We start from the raw sequence: 6,505 nt of genomic DNA on the forward strand, positions 1-6,505 counted from the left end.
TCAGGAGATGGAGCAAAAAGGAGGTGGGGTGAGATCTCGAGAGACCTACACATCACAGGAAGGCATTTGGATTTTATTCCAACCATGGAAGCTGTTGGTTCGAAGCAGGGGAGACTGGATTTGCTTTCCTGTATAAACGGTGGCTTTGGGTGTGGTGCGCAGAATGGGATCTTCCTGGAGCTGAGAGCGGAGGAAGCTGGGACCCCAGCGTGAATGCTGGTGGCTCGGACCCGGGGGGAGCAGATGGAGGTAGGTTTGCTCCCGTTTTGGGGGTGGAGCTGACAATGCATCTGATGAGTTGCTTGTGGAGAGATCAAGAAACTGGTGCATGCTTGCACTCTTTGGTCCCTGGTGGTACCATGAACTGAAATTAGGGGAGGCTGAGGAGGATCACGTTAAGGAGGGAAAAGTGCAAATACTCAGGTGCATTAGAGTAGTTCCCTCAGAATCCCACGTGTCAGCGTCGCTGTCAGTAGCCCCTTTGGGTTACACCACGTACCTGGAGGGATCGGGACAGTGTTCTGTTTGCTGCTTCAGTCGCCACCTTTCTCCTTGGCAGTCCACACTCTTGAGGGCTGAGTGCCAAGGGCAGATGTCCCTGGAAGGCGATCCGGATGTGAAGAGTGGACCGGTTACTGAGGGGGCTGGCTGCCTGCCACACCCTGCTGGGCATGTGCCAGGCACTGAGCAGGACGCCTTCCTGCCTCTCCCCGTGCCCAGCCCATGGGAAGTTGTTTTTTTCCATCCCAGCTGCCACTAAGTAAGCATATGTTGGTTTGTGTTGAATTATGTCCACAGTAAAGACAGTCAACAAGTACTGATTCAACACCAATTACTGTGTGGTGCCGTGGTCCCTGCCTCAGTGGGAATTTAAGATGTAAACACGGTAAAGGGACCGAGTGTAGGTAGCATATTTGGCATAAAATGCGCTGCCATCCATGTACAGGAGAGAAAGCACAAGTCTCCAGGGATGCATGGAGGTATCAGGGAGGGCTCCCTGGAGGAGATGGAAACAGAGCTATAAATTGGAAGGGCATTGAGGGGAATGGGCCATGTGGCCAGGGTTTCCGTTAGGGAATTGGAGGTAGAAAGGGTTGGAGAGGTAAATTTATGGCCCATCTACCAGTATGGTGTCAGAATAGGTGCTAAAAACCAAAAACTATCTGTTGGAGGGGTGAGTGACTGGAAAGTAGGTTGATACCCCTGCCTGGAGGGCCTCTGACGTGAGGATGAAGCAGTCCATTGTCTCCTATGAGCCACGGGGAACCACTGTCTAAGCAAAGTGGAAGGAACCATATCCTGAAGAAAGACTTTTGAATTTCTAGCCAGTATTTAATTTTGTATAATAATAATGATACTGCTAATAATAACAATAATTGTTATAACTACTTAATTAGCGTTATTTTTGCCAGAAAGGAACTGTTAGTTTCGTGCTTGGCCCCGTCTGTGTGTGATTAGAGGTTATTGACTGAGAGCAGGAGGGACTTTTTTATCTCGAGGTTTTGTTGTTTTCTTTCCCCGTTGGTCTCTGCTGAGAGTCCATCTCGCTGCTGGCTCTTTAATCTGGTTGTGTTCCATGAGATACCACAAAAGCACAATCTTTGACAAGGTAAATATGCCAAATCCTTGTTATAACATTTAATCACTTAGGGAGGTTTCGCTCTGGGGTGGGAGTGGAGGAGTGGTGGTATTGGAAAGAGAAGTCCAGATTGCTTTGATTAACTGCATTTTTCTTTCTGGGTGAATGGGAAGGCTTTGGTGGAAATCTCAGTCTTGGAGGCTGTTTCCAGGAAAGAGTGAGAGAAGTGATTGAGGAGGTTCTGGAGTCTTGGTCAGTGGAAGGGATGGAACACCGACTGTGGTAGGCCTGGTGCTGTTGGGAGGCAGGAAGAAGGCACCTGTCTTCCCATCAGGAGGTAGTGTCCGTGGTGAGGGCCGGGGTTTTGGGCTAGGCGGCCTACCTGGCACGGGGTGGACCTCAATAAATTCTCATTGATTGGGTGAGCCTTTAACCACACGGTAGTTAATTGCTTTAAGGATTCAGACTGATGAGAGATCGCTTCCAACAAGACTAGCCTGGGCATCACGGAAGAAGTGGTGTTTGGTACAGGCCTTTCCCCACTTGTAACTGCATTCAAGGCCGGCCAGCTTCCCATAGTTTCCTCATGTATCTCAAGGTTGTTTCTTTCCACTTTGTGGATGAAGGAGCCACACTCAGAGGGCTAAGAGCTTCATTCATACCACCAGGAGAGCAAGGACGGGCCTCTTTATTCACCGGTCTGGCTTAGGGTCCGGTTGGTACGCTTACACACAGTAGCGTCTCGGGGTGTGTGCATTGGATTAGTGAAGTCTTCTGGGAACATACTGTGTTGGAGGGCTTCAGAAAGTAGGATGTGTAGCCATGATACAAACTCAGGCCTCCCATTTTCAAAGCCTGATTCCTTTTACCATACTGCCCAATTTCATTAGGCAGAGATGGTATGTTAGATTATTGTTCAGAAATATTCACTCCCAGCCTCCCCTTTCTGCCAGGCTCCAGCGATGCAGGGTTTGGCCATGTGCCTTGCTTTGGCGTGTTGGGCAGAGTATGCTTCCTGGCTTCTTGACTTTGGGCTCTGTCATGTGACTTGCTTTGGCCAATGAGACGTTAGCAAACTCGAAGCCAGCAGAACCACCATGAGAAGAGGTTCCCCATGTGGCTGCTGGCCCATTGACCTGGATCCTGCAATGAACACAGGAGACCTGAACCCGACCGACAATGAAGAGCCAAGCCCAGATGGACACATAGCTTTCCCTCAACCCAGATCAACCAACCCCTAGCTGACCGACAGTGAAAAGAAGGGATTGTTGCTTTCAGCCACAGAGTCTTGGGGTGGTTTGTAACACAGCAGTAGCTGACAGGTAGAGATGAGAAGGGCATCCCAGGCAAGGGCTGGCCCATAACATATGTAATGGAGGGAAAGAGGGAGTGAGGGGCAGAGATGAGTCTGGGAGTAGAGGTTCCAACTAAATCTCAGGTCTTGAATTTCAGTGTAAGGAATTTGATCATTTTCCAGTAGGTAGTGGGAGACATTGAAAGTTGTGGAGCTTAGAGGGATGAGATCCAAACCAGCTATAGAAGGTAAACTGGAAAATAAGTGCAGAATGGTTAAAACGGAGAGGGGAGGAGACAAAGGCCAAAGGACCTGTTGGAAAGCTGCAATTATTTGCTCTCCACTGTATCCCAGAGCCTAGCACTCTGCCTCTTATACAGTAGGTACTTAATAAATATTTGGTGAATGAATAAACGTGTAACAAAATTGTCCAGGGGTTTGGTAGTGAAGACTTAGACAACAGAAGTCTCTGATAATTCACTTATTTACCCATTTATTTTTTTCACCCATGTTTGTTGAGCCCTTGAAATAGATAAGTACTTGAATCTGGGGCAGGGCTGCTCAGAGCCGGAGGAGGGACCCTTCCCATACCTTCTTGAAAAGGCCGACCAGGAGGTAGGGCTGGAACGGGAAGGTGAGGGTGTGGGAGAGGTGGGCCTCGAGGGAGGGTGTGCACCCCTCTCCTGCTCATGAGGACACAGTGGGGATGAATGTCATCTCTGCTGGCTTCACCTGGGACCAGGACAGTGTCCCTTGTCCTCTTTCTGAAACCTGTGGCTGGTTCTACAGGGGTTATTAGGTTTGGGAATTTCAATTATACTTGACTTTCTCCTTTAGACCAGGCTATCCAATCTGTTTAGGCTTTGTGTCCGCACTTTCATTCACTCATCTGCTCTGGGCCAGCCCGAGGCTGGGTGGCAAGGAGGCTTTGAAGACTAAGAGGCAGTCCCTTGCTTAGAGGAACGCATAGTTCAGTGGTTCGTAAATCTCTAAAGTGTGACTTTCGGCAAATCCTGGCCCTCTCCATGTCTGTTTCCTCATCTGTAAAATGGTCACTGAGAGGCCTAGGTTCAAATCCCAAGTCTGTACCTTGCTGGCTGTGTGGCCTTAAGCAAGTCGCTACTCGACTGAGCCTCTGAAAGATGGTCTCGCTCCTTTCCTGCAAGATGGGAAGATCCTGTGGGATGGCACATGGGAGAGAGGCCGAGGTGAACTCTCAGAGAACAGAGTCTTTTTAAAAAGTGCCCGAGGCTGGTTGAGATGAAGATAAGCCCCCAATCCAGGGCTGCATCCTGCTTGTGTGAGCACTTTCACCCCAGGAACCTTTATCTGCACGTGGCCCAGGTCAGGAGACATCAACCCTCACCCATGGATCCACTAAGGAAAGAAAACAAACAAGCAGACGGAACCCCCAGTCTTCAGTGAGAATAGCCTGGGCCAGGAATGGTACCAGAGCCTGTTTCTTGTGTTAAAGTGGAGCTAACTGTAGTGGCCTCCTGAAATCTTGGGTTAAGAATGATTCTGAGGCTCCGTTGGACTTACTGGGACACAGGGCTTAATGATGCTCACAGGAGAAACTGCAGGTGGCACGTGCGCCAAGCTCTTGTGAGGGCTGACCTCTTTCTTCAGGCTGCAGGGTCACCCATAGTTTATCATCCATTCGACAAATTCTTACTGAGCCCCTGCTCTATGTGGGGGAGTGTCCTGGGTGCTGAGACTGCAGCTCCGAAACAAAACAACGTGCAGGACCTTTGTGCACGTTACATTCTAGAGGGGACAGGCAGGGGGCAAATGATAACTATCATAAGTAAATCTAATAGTAGGCTGGAAGGTAATGTGTGCTGCAAAAATAGGAATAAGACAGGGTAAAGAGACTCTGATGTGCCCACCACGCCATCCCCCAGAGACAGTCTTGTTTAATACCCTCAGGGCAGCTTATGACCCCTAACTGTGGCTGGTGCTTCTACCCCTGGGGCTTATACGTGCTGAGCACTTGAGGTGATTCCAAGAGGTGTTGTTGTCTTGGAGTGCGTGCATATGTGTGTGTGTGTGTGTGTGTGTGTGCGTGCGTGCGTGTGTGTGTGTGCGTGTGCGTGCATGTGCACACCTGGGTTTGATCCTGTGTTCCTGACCCCAAGATGAATGACTTTGCATTAACCATTTTAGCATTAGCTGTACTTCCTTCAGCTGCCCAGACAACTAAGAGTTATTGTCCCTTTGTGGCCGTTCATGCCCAAAGTCCTGGCCTTCTGGCAGCTGGTTTGAGGGCTTGGGGACTGCGGTGGTGGAGGAAGTACAACCACAGTTATTGTCGTAGGAGCAGCCTGTGGTTTACCTTCTTGGGCTTGATTTACTGAGCAAATTAAAATAAATATTCATGAGGAAATATGCATACGGGTCATGAGCATGCAGTTATCACAAGGCAGGAATGTTATTTGTTTTGAATCAAATATTAATATGCTAATTTCAACAGTTCTTATCTCTGTGAAAGCAGGTAGTGTAGGCGTCTCTACTAGGCAGTACTTTCTTGCCTAGTTCCAGTTCCCATGGGAATCAGTCAACCAGGGTGGCTCGCAGCATGTGCCCATCACTGCACTCTGCATTGTAATCATCAGTACTGTTTGTCCTTGAAGACCACATTGTACACTGTGAGATAACACACAGTGACACGTCATTTAGGCAACATCAGTTTTGTGAGCTCTTCCACCAAAAATGAATTATCTAGATAATTAAGTTTAGATAGATAATTATCTAGATAATAAAATCATAACCCTTAGGTCATGATGTTAGCTGACATACCCACTTTGGATGGGAAGCTTTTAAAAGTATGTTTGTCACACACAAGAGCAGGCTCTTCCATTGGTCCACCTTTTGCTTAGAGACTCAGGGTCATCCATGGTGGCCTAGATGACATGTGCTGTATGACCCTCGGTTGCTGTCATTCTCTACTTTCTGGGAGTCTTGCTGACCATTTCTCTATCTGTGCCATTAGAGTCAGGCTGAAGGTTTTGACTTGCTTCCTGGAGCCAACATCCTTTGCAACTTTTTGGTTGCTTTTAATCTTTCATGGACTAGGAAGCCAGAGAACCAGATTTGTTAAAAGTGAGTCCAAAGCTAAACTAATTTCAGATGAAGATGAAGACGCTGAGGCATTCTTCTAGGAGTCAAGTGCTCGAATGTGGTGTGGGGCCAATTTTGTTGTTTGAACATGTGTTCTGGACACAGGAAGTTACTAGATATAGGACTTATAGATGCAGGAAGTATTACTCGTGTGTGTGTGTGTGTGTGTGTGTGTGTGTTTATCCACATGAACCATGGGGTGGGGTGGGACGGTTAATTCAGTTTCTGAAGGGCTTTCTTTTGACACAGGGATCCAGTGTGTTCTTTATGGCCCTGATTAGTGGATAAAAGCTTCTAGGGGGCTGGTTTCAGCTCAGTAAAGGAAGAATTTGCTAATAGAGAAGTTCAGTCGTGGGACGCCTGCCTTGGGGGTTGTGAGTTCCTAGTGCTGGAACTGTTCTAATGAAGGCCTGGTAACTACACATCTAAGGACACGGTTGAGGGGATTTAAACATTGTCAAGTGATTGACCTGCTTTTTTTTTTTTTTTTTTTTTTTTTTTTTTTTTTGCGG

At 48.0% G+C, this 6,505-nt stretch overlaps 1 protein-coding gene across 2 annotated transcripts in view; it reads left to right on the top strand.

Moving 5' to 3' along the window:
• Window positions 1–6,505, top strand: part of TRABD2B (TraB domain containing 2B) — a 117,408-nt gene that overhangs the window by 21,349 nt on the left and 89,554 nt on the right. The window lies entirely within an intron of this gene.

This window comes from Physeter macrocephalus, chromosome 4 (assembly GCF_002837175.3).
Source record: "Physeter macrocephalus isolate SW-GA chromosome 4, ASM283717v5, whole genome shotgun sequence".
NCBI classification, from domain to species: Eukaryota; Metazoa; Chordata; class Mammalia; order Artiodactyla; family Physeteridae; genus Physeter; species Physeter macrocephalus.